Genomic DNA, 16,665 nt, shown 5'->3' with positions numbered 1-16,665 from the left:
TTTGTAGATTCCATCAGATTTTTTTACATAGATGGTTGTGTCATTTTTTTAAACAAAGGGCACTTTTAGTTTTTCCTTTCCAATCTGAATTCCTTTTCTTTTTCTTGCCTTATTGTAGGGGCTAGAACTTCTCATTTAATGTTGAATAGAAGTAGTGAGAGTGAACAGCCTTGTTTGTTTCTCATTTTTGGGCAGGAAAATTTGTTTTTAACTATTAAGTATGATGTTAGCTGTAGGAATTTAGCATATTTTTTAAATACATAATGAGTTTTTAAACTTGAAAGCTGTTGATTTGGATTTATACTAACTTTATACAACTTTCTTGCTGCGTTTTGGTATTTGTGCTGACTTTGCAGTTGATTCTCTTCCTTTTTCTAGGTATTCAGTTGTACTAAATGTATATAGACATAGCTTAACTCTTAGATTTTTCATACATTAATTTTTCTCTCATCTAATTCAGTCGCACACAAGTACTGTTTTAAGTTGTAGTAATAGTTGTAGGGATCCTTGTCTTGTTCCTGATTTGATTGCTTCTGTGTTTCTTCAAAGTATAATATGTTGTCTTTTGAGTCTGAAATCTATTTTAGCAGGTTAAACAAGTGTCTGGTTCTGTTTTACTGAGTCGTTTTACTTTTAATCAGGAATAGTTGTTCAACGTTGTCAAATGGCTTTTTATCTACTATAGATATAATACTATTATTTTTTTCTGTTTAGATCTGTTCATTTCATGAATTATATGAAAATATGTCCCAACGCTGAAGCTTTCTTGTGTACCTGGGATAAGCCCTACTTAGTCTTAATGTTATTATTATTATTATTTAGAGCAGTTTTAGGTTCACAATAATGTTGTAAGGAAGGCACAGAGACTTTCCATATACCCCCTGGCACCACGTGTACAGCCTCCCCCATTATCATCACTCACCACAGTGGTACTTTTGCTACCACGGCTGAACCTACACTGACACATTATCATCACGCAAAGTGCATGGTTTACGTTAGGGTTCACTCTTGGTGGTGTACATTCTGTGAGTTTGGACAAATGTCTAATGACATTCATCATCATAATATCATACAGTGTATTTTCACTGTCCTAAAAATCTTCTGCTCTGCCTGTTCATCCCTCCTCCCGCCCGTGCCCCCTGGCAACCACTGATCTTTTTACTGTCTTTTTAGTTTGCTTTTTCCAGAATGTCATGTAGTTGGAATCACATACTGTGTAGCCTTTTAAGATTGACATCTTTCTCTTCGTAATTTGCTTTTAAATTTCTCCATGTCTTTTCATGGCTTGATAGCTCATTTCTGTTTTGCACTGAATAATATTCTGTTGTCTGGATGTACCACAGTTTATTTATTCATTCACCTACTGAGGGACATCTTGATTACTTTCAAGTTTTGGCAATTATAAATAATGCTTCTATAAACACCCATGTGCAGGTTTTTTGTGGACATAAGTTTTCAGTTCCTTTGGGTTGAAATTACTAGATCAGATGGTAAGAGTATGTTTAGCTTTGTAAGAAACTGCCAAACCGTCTTCCAGAGTTGTGTATTGTTTTGCTTCCCCACCAGCAATGAATAAGAGTTCCTGTTGTTCCACGTCTTTGTCAGCATTTGGTGGTGTCATTGTTCTGGGTTTTGGCCAATCTAATAGGTGTATAATGGTATCTCATTGTTTTTGAAATTTCCAATTTCCTAATGGTATATGATATGGAACATTTCTATATGCTTGTTTTCCATCTGTATATCTTCTTTGGTCAAGTATCTGTTAAGGTCTTTGGCCCATTTTTTAATTGAAATATTTATTTTGTTATTGTTGAGTTTTAAGATTTTTCTTATATTTTGGCTAACACTCCTTTATCAGATCTGTTTTTTGCAAATATTTCTCCCAGTGTATGGCTTAGCGTCTCTTTCCCTTGACATTGTCTTTTGCAGAGCAGAAGTTTTTAATTTTAATGAAGTCCAGATTATCAATTATTTCTTTCATGGATCGTGTCTTAGGTATTATATCTAAAAAGGCATCACCATGCCCAAGATCATCTAAGTTTTCTCCTATGTTATTTTCTAGGAGATTTATAGTTTTGTGTTTTACATTTAGATTTCTGATCTATTTTGAGTTAATTTGTGTCAAGGGTGTAAGGTTTGTGTTTTGGATTCGTTTTTTGGCATGTGATATCCAGTTGTTCCAGCACCATTTGTTGAAAATTTATTTTTGTTCCATTCTATTGCCTTTGCCCCTTTGTCAAAGATTACTTGACTGTATTTGGGTGAGTCTATTTTTTTTAAATTGAAGTTTATTGGGGTGACAGTTGTTAGTAAAGTTACATAGATTTCAGGTGTCCAATTCTGTAATACATCTTCTATATATCACATTGTGTGTATACCACCCAGAGTCAGTTCTCCTTCCATCACCATATATTGGATCCCCTTTACCTTCATCTATCACCCCCCTCCTTCCTTACCCTCTGGTAACCACTAAACTATTATCTGTGTCTATGAGTTTTTGTTTCTTCATCTGTTTGTCTTGTTCGTTTGTTATTTTCAGTTTTATATACCACACATCAGTGAAGTCATATGGTTCTCGACTTTTTCTGTATGACTTATTTCGCTTAGCATAATAATCTCAAGGTCTATCCATGTTGTCACAAATGATACTATTTAAACTTTTCTTATGGCTGAATAGTATTCCATTGTGTATATATACCATATTTTCTTTATTCAATCATCTATCAAAGGACACTTTGGTTGTTTCCATGTCTTGGCCACTGTAAATAAAGCTGCAATGAACATCAGAGGACATTTATGTTTACAGATAAGTAACACCTCCAATAAGGGGCTAATATCCAAAATATATAAGGAACTCATACAACACAAAAACAAAAAATAAACAATCCAATTAAAAAATGGGCAGAGGACCTGAAGAGACATTTCTCCAAAGCAGACATACAAATGGCCAATAGACATATGAAAAAATGTTCATCACTAATCATCAGAGAAATGCAAATAAAAAGCACAATGAGCTATCACCTCACCCCAGTTAGAATGGCTATCATCAACAAGACAAATAGTAACAAGTGTTGGAGAGGCTGTGGAGAAAAAGGAACCCTCGTATACTGTTGGTGGGAATGCAGACTGGTGCAGCCGCTATGGAAGGCATTGTGGAGGTTCCTCAAAAAATTAAGAATAGAATTACCATATGACCCAATAATCCCTCTCCTGGCTATCTACCCCAAAAATCTGAAAATATTTGTGTGAGTCTATTTCTAGGCTTTCTATTTTGTTCCATTGATCTGTTTGTCTATTCTTTTGCCAATACCATATTGTCTTGATTGCTGTAACTTTATAGTAAGTCCTAAAATCAGGGAGTGTTAGTTCTTCAATATTGTTTTGGCTGTTCTGGGTCTTTTGCCTTTCTGTATGAACTTTAGAATCACTTTGTCAATATCCATAAAATAACTTACTAGGATTTTGACTGGGATTGCATTGAATCTATAGATCAAGTTGGGAAGAACTGACATTTTGACAACATGGAGTTTTCCTATCTATGAACATAGACTATCTCTCCATAATATATTAGTTTTTAAAAATGTACTGCCTGTTTTTTTTTCTAAAATTTTATTTAGGATTTTTACATTAATGTTCATAAATAGTTTTGTTCTTTAACTCTTTGGAAACTTTTACATCAATATTATACTGGCTTCATAAAAATAATTTAGGATTTTCTTATTTTTCTGTGTTCTAGAGTAGTTTAATGACATTGGAACTATCTAGTCTTTATAGGTGTTGTGAAATTCTCCCATGAAACTATTTGGCCCTAGTGCTTTGGGATTGGGTTAACAGATTTTAGATATCCTCCATGTCTTCTATGGAAATTGGCATTTTAGATTTTCTCTTTCTTCTGGAATCTGTTTTGGTAAATTATGATTCTTAATAAAATGTCCATTTCATTAAAGTTTTAAAATTATTTATGTAGAGTTGAGGAAAGTAAAGACTTTAAAGTTCTTCTGTTTTTGTGGATATTTCCTCACATAGGATTTATTAGTTGAATGCTTCTTTCCTTTTTTTTAAATAATGGTAGCTGTTTTAACTCCCCCATCCCCAATGAATCAGACTTTGGATTAATTTTATTTTTTAAAATTTTATTGGGGAATATTGGGGGACAGTGTATTTCTCCAGGGCCCATCAGCTCCAAGTCACTGTCCTTCAATCTAGTTGTGGAGGGCGCAGCTCAGCTCCAAGTCCAGTCGGCGTTTTCAATCTTTAGTTGCAGGGGACGCAGCCCACCATCCAACGCTGGAATTGACAACGTTGTTGTTGAGATCTCCTGCTCTAACCAGCTGAGCTATCTGGTCGCCCCTCCGGCAACTCAGTGGCAGCTCGTCTTAAACATAGCTGTGGAGGGCGCAGCTCACTGGCACATGCGGGAATCGAACCAGCATCCCTGTTGTTCAGAGCTCACACTCTAACCAACTGAGTCATCTGACTGCGCTGGATTAATTTTTTTGATTTCTGCTCATTTCTTAAGCAAAACTCCCTTGTTTGTACCTTTATTTTATTGTCCTTTATTAACTTTTTCAGTTAGGTGCTTAATTCATTAATTTTCATTCTTTTCTCTTAGATATTACTTAAAATTTCCTTCTGAGCCTGCCATAGTCTGATGTCTAGAATATATCTGATAACTTCTGTCATATTTTTAAGAATTTTGCAATTTTGGTTTTTTTTTTGTCTTTCTCACACTTGTTAGAGTTTTGAAATTTCAAGGTGGAAGGGCCTTTTTATTTTCTGAATTTGTTATTAATATTAAGTTTTATTGTGCTGAGATGAAGAGATATTATCTGCACTTTTTCTGCTTTTTGGAATTTATTATAAGGTGATATCAATTTTTGGACTGCTTCTCAGACACTTCAAATGATATTTTTAAATTTTCTTAGTAAAGATTTTGATATATGTCAATCAGATCTACCTTACTAATTATGTTTTTGTTTTTAGTCTTTTATATTCATATTTATTTTTGGTTCAGTTGATTTGTCATGGAGTAAGAATGGTGAGTGAAAGCCTGCTAACACTAGTATATGATTGTTTAATTATAATGTTTCTAAAGTTTCTTCATGAATACTCATATTATGCTTTTTGGTGATGATAAATTCATAGGTTTTATTTATTCATTTGGATTTATATTTCTTAGAATTATAAACTATTTTTTGACTTGTATTGTCTTTTTTGTCTTGATTTCTAAGATTGTGACTAATATTGTGAATCCTGTTTCTTTTTGTTTATATTGCCTTTGTCCGTCTTACTATTTCAAGCTTTTTGCAATTACATTCTTTTAGGCTTGTGCTTTGTATACAGCGAGTTTTTTCTTTGTGATCCACACTATAACTCTTGTATTTCGAATGTTAAACAGCTTTATTAAGATGTAATTGCATATCATGTAATTTACCCATTTAAAATACACAGTTTCATTGAATTTAATTCCGTGCAAAATTCAGAGTTGTACAGTCACCACAATCAATTTTAGAGCATTTTTATCACCTCCAAAAGGAACTATCCGTTAGCAACCATTCTTCACTCCTCCCCAAAGCCCCAGCTGTTGACAGCCTCCAGTCTACTTTCCGTCTCTATAGCTTTGCCTATTCTGGACGTTTCATAGAAATGGAATCATGTGGTGTTTGTGACTGGGTTCTTTCACATAGCCTAATGACATTGAGGCTCATCTACTTTGAGGTATAAATCAGTATTTCATTCCTTTTTTATGGCTGAATATTTCAGTATATGGATAAACATTTTGTTTATCCATTTTTCAGTTGATGGACATTCAGTTTGTTTCCACTTTTTTGTCATTATGGATAATGTAGCTATAGACATTTGAGTGCAAGTTCTCATGCAGAGTGTATAACTTTTTTATTTTTTTAAGTGATGATTTATTCCATTTACATTATCCATATGATACGTTGGGTATCAAAGCTGTCATTATGTGTTACATTTTCTATATCTATAGTTAACCATCAATCTTTCATTCTGCTGTTAAAATGTGTGTGGGTACAATGTGTTTGTAGTTTTCTGGTAGTTGGATGGTCTGTTTTTTGTTCTGTGGTTAGTTTCATAATTATACCTTTATACGATATCTTTACTTCTCTGTTTCCTCACATCACCTAATAAATCCCTATCCATGAATACTATAAGTAGCTTGTGTTTTCATCTTCTCTCTTTTGCTCCCAATTCTTTATTAGTTTTTAATGAATAATATTACTTTCCTACTGCTAACTATGCTTACACTCTACTACTTGATTTGTTAGCATTATATTATAAACTTGGAATCCTAGTCCATTCTTTCTCTCTTTCTCCTATCAATTTTTATTTATATTATTTTCATATTATTGAGTAGATGATATTCACTTTCTTTCCTTTCACCTTCATTATCACGTGTTTTACTCATTAATTTTTTGAGAACAGGAGCCTTTTCCCATAAATTCCTCAGCTGTTTCTTGCTTGGGTAAAGTTTATCTTTTAGTAGTTTTCTTAAGAATACTTCATGAGAGCAGTGGTCCCTTAGTTCTTCTTTGAAAATGTTTGCTTGTTGTAACCTTTACTTTTAAATGGTTGTTTCTAGGGCTATAAAATCCTTGGTCACACTTAACCTGTGAGTGTTGTTCCACTGTCTTCTACAATTTAGTGTTGCTGTGAAGCAATAAAATGCCATCTAATTTTTTGGCCCCTCCTCCCATTTTAATTAACTTAATCTTTTTATCTCTTTGCTCAAAAAATTATTTCTTCATCTTTAGAGTTCAGTAATTTACTTGATACGAGGTCTGACAAGTTTGAGAACTTGTTGGAATGATGTTGCTAACCTTTTTCGATATCAGAGGGATTATTCATTATGCATATGTACCAACTGGACAAACAGTCTAACCAAGTTTACTATTTGGAAGTGCTGAAAAGGCTGCATGAAAAAGTTAGATGAACTGAACTTTTCACCAACAATTCATGACTGTTGCATCACGACTGTGCACCAGCTCACACAGCACTGTCTGTGAGGGAGTTTTAGCCAGTAAACAAATAACTGTATTGGAACACCCTCCCTCTTCACCTGATATAGACTCCAATGACTTCTTTCTTTACCCAAAGATAAAGGAAATATTAAAAGGAAGACATTTCGATGACATTAAGGACATTAAGGGAAATATGCCAACAACTCTGATGGCCATTCCAGAAAAAGAGTTCCAAAATTGCTTTGAAGGGTGGACTAGGCTCTGGCGTGGGTGTACAGCTTCCCAAGGGGAGTACTTCGAAGGCCATAGTGATATTCAGCAATGAGGTATGTAGCACTTTTTCTAGGATGAGTTTGTGAACTTAATTGTCCCACCTCCTATGTCTTGGAGTTGACAGTGCAAGGTCAGTTTTCTCTGGCATTTATGCCTTTTTAATAAGTAGGTTCAAGTTTTAAGTTTTCTGGACTTGTATCTTTAAATATTTGTGATGTTGTCATTTGGTTTTCCTCTTTGGACATTCTGACTGCTCATACTGTATTCTCGTTTCCATCTTCCAAAGCAGCAGTTCTCAAACTTTAGTGTGCATCAGAATTATTTGGAGGGCTTGTTAGAACAGAAGTTGGGTTCCACTCCCTCACTTTGTGATTTTGGTAGGTCTCTGGTAGCCTGAATATTGGCAATTTCTCTCAAATTCCCAAGTGAAACTCCAACTACTGGCCTAGGGCACCCTGCTTTGAGAATCACTGCTCTAAATCTAATACTGATGCCCTGATCCTTTTAAATTTTTTCTTTTGTTCTGTTTCATTTTGTTGTGTCTTTTAACTACATATCCTCTCTTGTGCCTTCATTTCTGTGATGATGATTTTTTTCCCTTGAACTTTTTCCTGAGTCTTGTCGTATTACCTTTTATTGTTGTCCTATCTTTTTCCTTGAATTTTTAACTTTTTGTTTTGTTGTTCATAGTAGTGAGAGTTTTATTAATTTTTAAACTAATCATAAAATGCTCGGTAATTTTCATCCATTGTGCAGCAATATTTTTCTGTCAAATCAGCACTGTTAGTATTGCATTTCTACCTCTTTCATTCGGTAATTTTGTATTGATGCTATGTTAGTTTTTAAAATATTACTCATCTTTAAATAAATTAGATATTCCTGAATCAATTATTTGCAGGAGATTACTGTGGGGGTGTGGGTACAGGGAGTGATACTTTAAATTATACTACCTAAAGCTTCACTTTTGCTTCCAGTCTGACTTGTTCTAGGCAGTGTAACTGTTCAAGTAGACCCACCAAATCTTTTGCTCTGAACTAGTCTGGTAACTAGAGTGCTTCTCTCCCCAGCCCTTTTCACCCTGGTTTCAGCACTCAGTATTACAAACATTAAATTTAGCTTTTGCACTTAAGGACAAGCTGTTTACTTTTAGGGAGTGTGTTTTTGCGCAGTTTCTGAAATCTGCTAGTTCTTCCAGCTACACTCTGAACTTTCCTTAGCCCTTTTTCTCTTTTGGCAGATTCTACTGCTTTTTGTAGCCTGCACTTGTATTTTAGAGACTGGATTATATTTGTCTCTGAGTTATACTGAAAGGTGGGGTTACTTAAGAAAAAATCTCTTTGATATGTAAAAATCACACACACAAACCTTTCCTTGTTGCTTAGATGTGATTTCCAGGAGGAGAAAGAGCAAGTTGCACCTATGTTCTTGCTGTGATTTCAAGGAAATAATTGGAAAGTCTTGGGTTTGATTAAAACACTTAGCTACTCCAAGTGTGGTAGCTACGTGATGCTTGACCTTCACTGCTCTTGTCTGATGGCCTAGCGGTTTGAGTTGTTCCCCTCGGCTGTCACTTTACTGATCGTCAGCTCTCCCCGCTCCCTCAGTGAAGTTCCCTCCAGTGTTATGGTATATCTGTCAACAGGCTTCTGTTGAAATCTTTCTCATCTTCTGACGGTCCTCCAGTTGCTTTTTATTGTTCTGGGTTAATTTAATTCCTATCATTTTATTGGTGTCTCTGGTTAGAGGGGGTGAAGTACATACCATCTTTACAGTGGTAACTCGAGTACATCTTCAAGAAAGATGTGGGTATTAAATGCCCTTTATTCTTGCATTAGTTCTAAGTGTTCTGGTTTCTTTGGGCATAGTTAAAATTGTTATAATGGATGTTGGTTATTTTCATATAATATTTGGATTTAATGTTTTTTCTATTTCCCCCCCCCTCGCATTATGGAAAGTCTTGAGATTGGGTCTCACATGAAAGATTAATTTTCCCTCATGCCAGTTTTTTCTCTAAAGTGGAATTTTTACCCTTTTATGCAATATTTTTGCTTTGCCTACCTTTCCTTTGATCTCATCGTGTTATTTTTCCTTCTCATCTAGTTTTTTATTAGTTGATTTTTCTTTATCTTAAGAGGTTTTGTTCTCTGGCATCCTATTGAGGATATAAATTTTTTTTTTAAATTAAAGTTTATTGGAGGTGACAGTGGTCAGTAAAGTTACATAGGTTTCAGGTGTACAATTCTGTAATACATCATCTATATATCACATTGTGTGTTCACCACCCAGAGTCAGTTCTTATTCCATCAAAAACTTTTCTAAAAATGTATTCATGTTTGATGCAATTTTTAAATGAAGTTATTTTTAAAGTTCTACTTTCCCTGTCAGTTTTCATGATGATATTATTTTTCTTTCCTTAAATGATGAAAGATTCATCCAATCCTCATGTGTATCAATCGACAAGGGCTGTAGATCGTTCTTACCTGCGCTCTGTTTCAATTGCAGTTGGTATGCCAGTTGACATTCATGGCAGGTGTCTGGCTGGGACTGTGCTAGAGTGAAATGGATACTCTTTTGTCCTCCTACTGCATGATCCTCTGAACAGATGGAGTATATGAATATTACATCCTCCACTATGTTCTGCTCTCTGGGACCCTCCTGTCTTTCACTACTGCACTCCTTTTATGAGTGACCATAAAACTATACACATAGCCTTCCTTCTTAGATATTTTCTTGGGTTTGCTGTTTGTATCAGTAAACGAAGTAAAATTCTCTAAAAGACTGAGACTGTCTGGAGCAGTAGTTTTCAGACTTTTTAGTCTCATGACTCCTTTCCACTTTAATTATTATTGAGGACTGTGAAGAGCTTTTATTTATGTGGATTGTATCTAGCAATAATTACCATATTAAGGATTAAAACTGAAAATATTTATTAATTCATTTTAAAAACAATAAGAAATCTATATTAATAGAAATAACATTTTGTGAAAAATAATTACATATTCTAAAGCAAAAAAATAATTCAGTGTGAAGAGAGGCTTTGTTTCACCTTTTTGCAAATTAAAGAAATCTGGCTTAACTAAAGACAGCTGGATTCTCATGTTCCCTTTTGCTCAGTTTGTTGTGATTTCATGTCATGTAGCCTCTGAAAAATTGCACTGTATACTCACGAGAAAGTGATAATGAAAAGGGTAAATTTTTGCTTAGTACTATTATGAAAATAGGTTTGACCTCATGGCGCTCTGAAAGGATCCAAGGGACCCTCAAGTGTCCATAGACAAACTTTGGAAACCATCTATAAGATGGGCAAAGAAAGGATACAGGAGCAGTTTGCCCCATGGTGATATAGAGACACATGGAAGAACAGTCGCCTGATTTCTGATTATTATAAATCTTGTGATCTACAGTGGACAATGAGGGAATGGGAATGGTCAGGCTTGCTGCCTGCACCTTGTACAAGGTCGATTGACCAAACTTTTCAATAGAGATCTATCAGCCTGGAAGTTCTGGTAGCATATGGACTTTTTTTGTCCTGATATGAGATTTAAAGTTTTCATCTTCTGTTTCTCATAGGCATTTCAGTAGATGTTTCGGAAAATTTGTATCAGAGCTGCTAGACAGACAATATTTTAAACTGCAGAGTTCTATTATTGTTTTCTTAGTTTGAGAAGCTGCTTTTTACATTTTAAAATTATTTTCCCCTTTTTTATTTCTAGGGCATAGTAGTTATCTGTTATAGAAGTAGATGGAAAGACCACTCTAAAATTTTAGCAATTTATAAAGCTGTAAGATTGACCAATGTATTCTTACCTAATTGCCTATTTATTTTTCTAAGAGATTGGCAAAAATAATTCATTTCTTTTTTGTTAAACTCATAATTTTTACTTTAATATGACTAAGCTTGATCTTGGATTATTTCCCATTTGCAAATTTCTGTTTCTGCTAAAAAAATAGTAAGTTGTCTTTCTTCATTTTCTGCTTGTCTGCTTCTCTTAACTCCATGCTTTTCCTTTAGGGGTAGTTAGTTATGTTCCTTGTAGGAATGTATGTAGTTAGGATCCAATCAAAGAACATTGCAAAGAATTGATCTTGAATGGTTTTACCATGTTTCCTCAAAAGTAAGACCTAGCTGGACAATCAGCTCTAATGCGTCTTTTGGAGCAAAAATTAATATGACTCAGTCTTTATTTTACTATAAGACCGGGTATAATATAATATAATATAATATAGTATAATACAATATAATATATAAATAAATAATATAATAATACCGGGTATAATATAATACCGGGTCTTAAATTAATTTTTGCTCCAAAAGACGCATTAGAGCTGATTGTCCGGATAGGTCTTATTTTCGGGGAAATGATAGGAAATTATGCTTGATTAAAAACATAAGCAAGACTCCGTCCCCTTCTCCCATTGCACAGAAATAAAAGAAGTTAAAAAAGAAAAAGAAAAAAGGTGAAAAAAGGAAAGAACTAATAATCTCTTAAAAGTTCTTAGCAATAAATTTATTGCTTTTCTCTGTTTGGAGTCATTTTACTAGTTTGACTGCTTTATTACAATTCTGTGGAAAATATTTTTATAATGATTTATTTATTATTGTTTTGATGTAAAATGTATGCTATGTAGGATGAAAGTAAAAATGTGAAGATCTCTTTTCTAATAACAGTTGAAAAGATTAAACAGAAATTAACAAAGGCTATCCTTTTACTACATTTAATTTTTCAAGGGCATGTAGTTTAATAAGAATTTTATAGGTATTTATTTATTTTTGCATACTTTGCTAAGTAGGACATTTAGGTTTTATTTATATTTGGGTATTTCATCTGGCATTTAGATGTATTTTCTAGGTATTATTGCCTTGCCTTCTTTACTTTCTTATTTTATCCCTAAATATAAATTTATACTTCTAAGTGTTTGTCTAAGACTAGTAGTTCATAAAGAAAATCTAGCCATAGTTTTGTTATTTATATATACAAGTGTTCTGTGACTTTATCAGTTTTGTGTTGTTTGTTACATTGTAAAAGAATCTTTGAGAGTTTGTTATTGCAACTCTTGTTGAAGAGAAGAAAGAGCCTTTGCTTAAATGTGAAGATCTATTGTTTACACATAGAAGTTTTCAATAATTATGCCTAATTTTTTATGTAATTACAGATATAATGGTAAAATTATTTTTGTTTAAAGGCAGATGCAAGATGAAATGAGGATAACTTTATGTGTCCTCATATTTCTAGTGTTCAGTTTTGCATTGTCTTGTCTATTACTATATCATCATTATTGAAGTTGAATATGGCTGATGGATCCTTTCATTCTCATTCATTTAGCATTTCAGAGGAGAATTTAAGAAAATCCCAGTAATGCATAATAAAAAGAGTTCTTAACTGCTTTTGGAGCCTCAAGATTTATTGTCCCAGGAAACTCTTTTAGGGGAGTAAATCTTTTTCACTGAGACATGAAGAAATCATTGTATCTGGTGCCAAATATATTTTAAACATTTCTATGAAAGATTCACCGTTGTAACACGGGGGAAATTTCTGTGTTTGCTCAGTATAATAGCTTATCTATCTATCTATCTATCTATCTATCTATCTATCTATCTATCTATCTATCTATCTATTTATAATTAACATTCAGGAGCTATGTATTAGATTCAGAAGAAAAAAATGATTATTGGTCTCTAAAGTGATTAGGAAGCAGTTCCTTTCCTAAAAAGTCTGATGGATTAATTGTTTTAACCCAATTATGGTTGTGAATCTACTGTAGGTTAACAAAGGCACAGGATTGACATTCCACACAAATGTCTTCAAATTCAACTGAAAACTGTTTTTTAAAAGTATGTAATTCTCATCAGTGTGAGCCAGTACTTCAGTATTAAAGTCTGAACTAGTAGAAGATTTACTAGAATTTTAAAATGAAAGACTGAAGTTAAACAATAGCTTTTGCCTTTTTCAGTTGCATAGAATAAGTGAACCACCTTCTATTGGTCATTGTTGAAATGATGGAAGGTACTTAGTTCCAGCACATGAGTTTAAAAGTAACTTTATAGTACATCTTAATGTTTCTAATTGAAAAGTATTTACTGCCCTCATAACATTGCTGAAAGAATAGATATTTAACAACTTCAGACTTTCTTAAAACTTGCCATATGTTTCGGTTCTCCCCTAAGAACTGAAAAGATGATGTATAAATGGGAACAGACTTTGAGACATGGTTAAGGAAATAAACTTTTGGAGTGGCTAAGGAAAGTCAGAGACATACATTTTTCATTTGGGTTGTATTTCTTGGTTATTGAACACATACTTAGTCATTTTTATACCCCATGCAGAGCCAGTTTTACCAAAAGTAAAATATAGAAAACTTGTGTGTCATTGTTGAAGGATTGCAATAAAATTTTAAAGTAATTTATAAAATTTCTAGGAAAATTGATTTGTGACTCCTCATTTTGTGTGCTTTTCTACTTATTGCAGTATTATTTCAAATGTATCGTGTTTAGTCGTAGACTGTTTTATCTGTGCTGATGACTTCACAGGGTGCAAGTGAAGCATTTCACAGATTAAATACTTCTAATATGTGACACAATCCTGTTATGTAATTGATTGGGTGCGGTTTTATATTTATTCATGAAAACACTTTCAGAAGGTACTTCAGAGATGCTTTAAGCTCATCTGTTCAAGCATTCACCATAAGGCTTAAGATTCTGAAGACAAATGCATGAGAACAAATTGTATATCACAGATGTGATTCCGGTGCATATTTGATTCTGCAACTTTAAGTAATGAAGTTTCAGGTTATCAGAGAACTTTATTGTTCACACAGAATCATATTTTCTGTACCTTGTTTTACCAAATAAGATGCCATTAATTGTAAGACCATGCTCTTATTTTATGTGTCTCTGGATTAGAAAGCCTTCTGCCAGTTAAACCATGATACGTCATTGATTGTAGGATATGTCCCATTTTCAGAGATGTGAAAAAAATGTGAGCTGTGAAATAGGGAAGTATGTATTTCCTGGTAGAGAGAGGGACTCTATATTTTTTCCATGCTAACTTGTAAAAATTGGTTCAAATAAACCAGGTATTCAACTAGTTTAGATTGAGATCCGAGCTTCTATTTGTGTTCATTTTGTTTTTCACCAGTGTGCCATCAGTCTTGATATACTTATTTGAACATGTGCTGGGTTTCAGAGTAGGGTGGAGGATAGTGGGGTATTTAAACAAAGTTTATATAAACACGGAATAGGACAACCATAAGTATGATGTGCAGAGGAAACATTTAAGAATACTGGTCAGATTCAGAGCAACGTCCTAATAGCCAGTGTTTTCTGGGAAACAATAATGAACTGTTGCAAAAGAAGACCAATAGAAAATATTGTGCTTTGCCATGAAAGAAACATTAATACCACTGCATAACAATCTGGTTGCAGCCACAAAACAATGATAATATTTGCTTATAAGGAAACATTAAGAAAAAACCCCTAAAAAATGTATATATGTCACACACACACACACACACACACACACACACACACACACACACACAAGGAGAGATAGAAAATAAGCTGCATTTGTTTAAAAATAATGATTTTAAGTTAGTATTTCCTTATTGAATGTTTAGATTGCTAGTACAGTTTTTACTAATGTTCGATCAGTATTTTTATAGATAACTTGCTGAGAGTTCATGAGTGTTTCTTTAGGACAAGTTCTAAAAATGGAATTTTAGATTCTAATCCATACTGCCAAATACTTGAAAGTTTGTGACCGTATCCATCTCTACCGATGTAGTAGCAGAATTCTGAGATAGTCCCCAGTGACCTTTGTATTATCTCCGACTCCTCATAATGGGTGGGATCTGTAACTTGCTTCTGATCCACAGATGACAAATGTGATGGGATGTTGTGTCAGTTATCAATTTATTTCCTCATCTCCTGAAAGCACCATTCAGTATATGTTATGTGACAACTGACAGAATTCCTTTAAGCATTTTCATCTGGTAAGAATTTTAGCATTTTGTAAATAATTTTCATTCGTTTCCTTTTTACTTGTGTGTTTTTTCAATTTCCTGCATGATTTTATTTGTTGGCATTATGTTTATGAAACGTGTATTTGCTTTTAAAGCAGTATAGTCCGGTTAATTTTCTGTGATGATGGAAATGTTCTGTTGTAATGTCTGCTGCCTCGTACAGAAACTGCTAGCCACGTATGGCTATAGAGTACTTGAATCGTGGTTAGTGCAACTGAGGAACTGGATTTTTAATTTAATTTAAATTAATCTAAATAACCACATGTGGCTACCATATTAACAGCACAGGTTTAATGTATATTTAAACTTAATTTGCTGATATTGAAGATTTTTGTGCCTATATCACTGATCCTTTTCACATTTAAAGTAAATCTAAATTCATTATCTTGGTGTACAGTAGTGACTTATGTGATCTAGTTCTTGCTGCTCATTTTCTGTGACTTTCTCTTTCACTCACTGTCACCAATCAGTGTTCTTATTTCTTTTACTTCCATACGTGATACTTTACTTCATTGTAAGACATTTATGCTGTGCTTAGTCCTGTCCTCAGATGTTTTAGCTGCTCTCTTTCTAATTCTTAGGTCAGTCTTACCTCTTTAATGAGTCTGTTTCTGATCTCTGATAGTTTTCATCAAGATTTTACTAAGCAAATAAATACACAGAAAAGTTGAAAGAATTTTACTGTAAATGCCCACATACTACCTAGATTCTATATTTTATTATATACCTGCTTTAACATACATCAGTTAATCTGTGTATTGCTCTATCCATCCATTAGTTCATTTTTTGGATACATTTCAAAATAATTTGTAGACTTTCATTTATTTAAAAAAATTTTTATTGGGGAATATTGGGAAGCAGTGTGTTTTTCCAGGGCCCCTCAGCTCCAAGTCAACTCATTGTCCTTCAATCTAGTTGTGGAGGGAGCAGCTCAGCTCCAAGTCCAATCGCTGTTTTCAGTATTAGTTGCAGCGGGCACAGTCCACCATCCCATGTGGGAATTGAACCAGCATCCCTGTTGTTGAGATCGCGTGCTCGAACCAACTGAGCCATCCAGCTTTCGCCCCCGCCCCCCCCCCCCCCCCCCCGCAGCTGTCTTCAATCTAGTTGTGGAGGGCGCAGCTCACTGGCCCATGTGGGAATCGAACCGGCAACCCTGTTGTTAAGGGCTCACGCTCTAACCAGCTGAGCCATCCAGCTGCCCAACTTTTAATTTTATTTTTAATTTTAGTTTTTATTAGGTTGTTTATTCCCTTATTGGAAGAGTTCTGTACATATTCTGGACATCCATTTTTTGTCAAATATATATTTTCCTAGTATTTTCTCCTATTTTGTAATTGCTGATTTATTTTCTTAACAGTTCTTTTGATAAGCAGTAGTTAGTAAATTC

At 34.0% G+C, this 16,665-nt stretch overlaps 1 protein-coding gene across 2 annotated transcripts in view; it reads left to right on the top strand.

Annotated features, from left to right (window-relative positions):
* The window catches only part of RNGTT (RNA guanylyltransferase and 5'-phosphatase), a 240,829-nt gene that overhangs the window by 86,781 nt on the left and 137,383 nt on the right, over positions 1 to 16,665 (top strand). The gene's annotated exons all lie outside the window — the stretch shown is intronic.

This window comes from Rhinolophus sinicus, linkage group LG05 (assembly GCF_036562045.2).
Source record: "Rhinolophus sinicus isolate RSC01 linkage group LG05, ASM3656204v1, whole genome shotgun sequence".
NCBI classification, from domain to species: Eukaryota; Metazoa; Chordata; class Mammalia; order Chiroptera; family Rhinolophidae; genus Rhinolophus; species Rhinolophus sinicus.
Note: the sequence above shows the minus strand (reverse complement) of the source record. Positions and strands in the feature narration are given on the sequence as shown.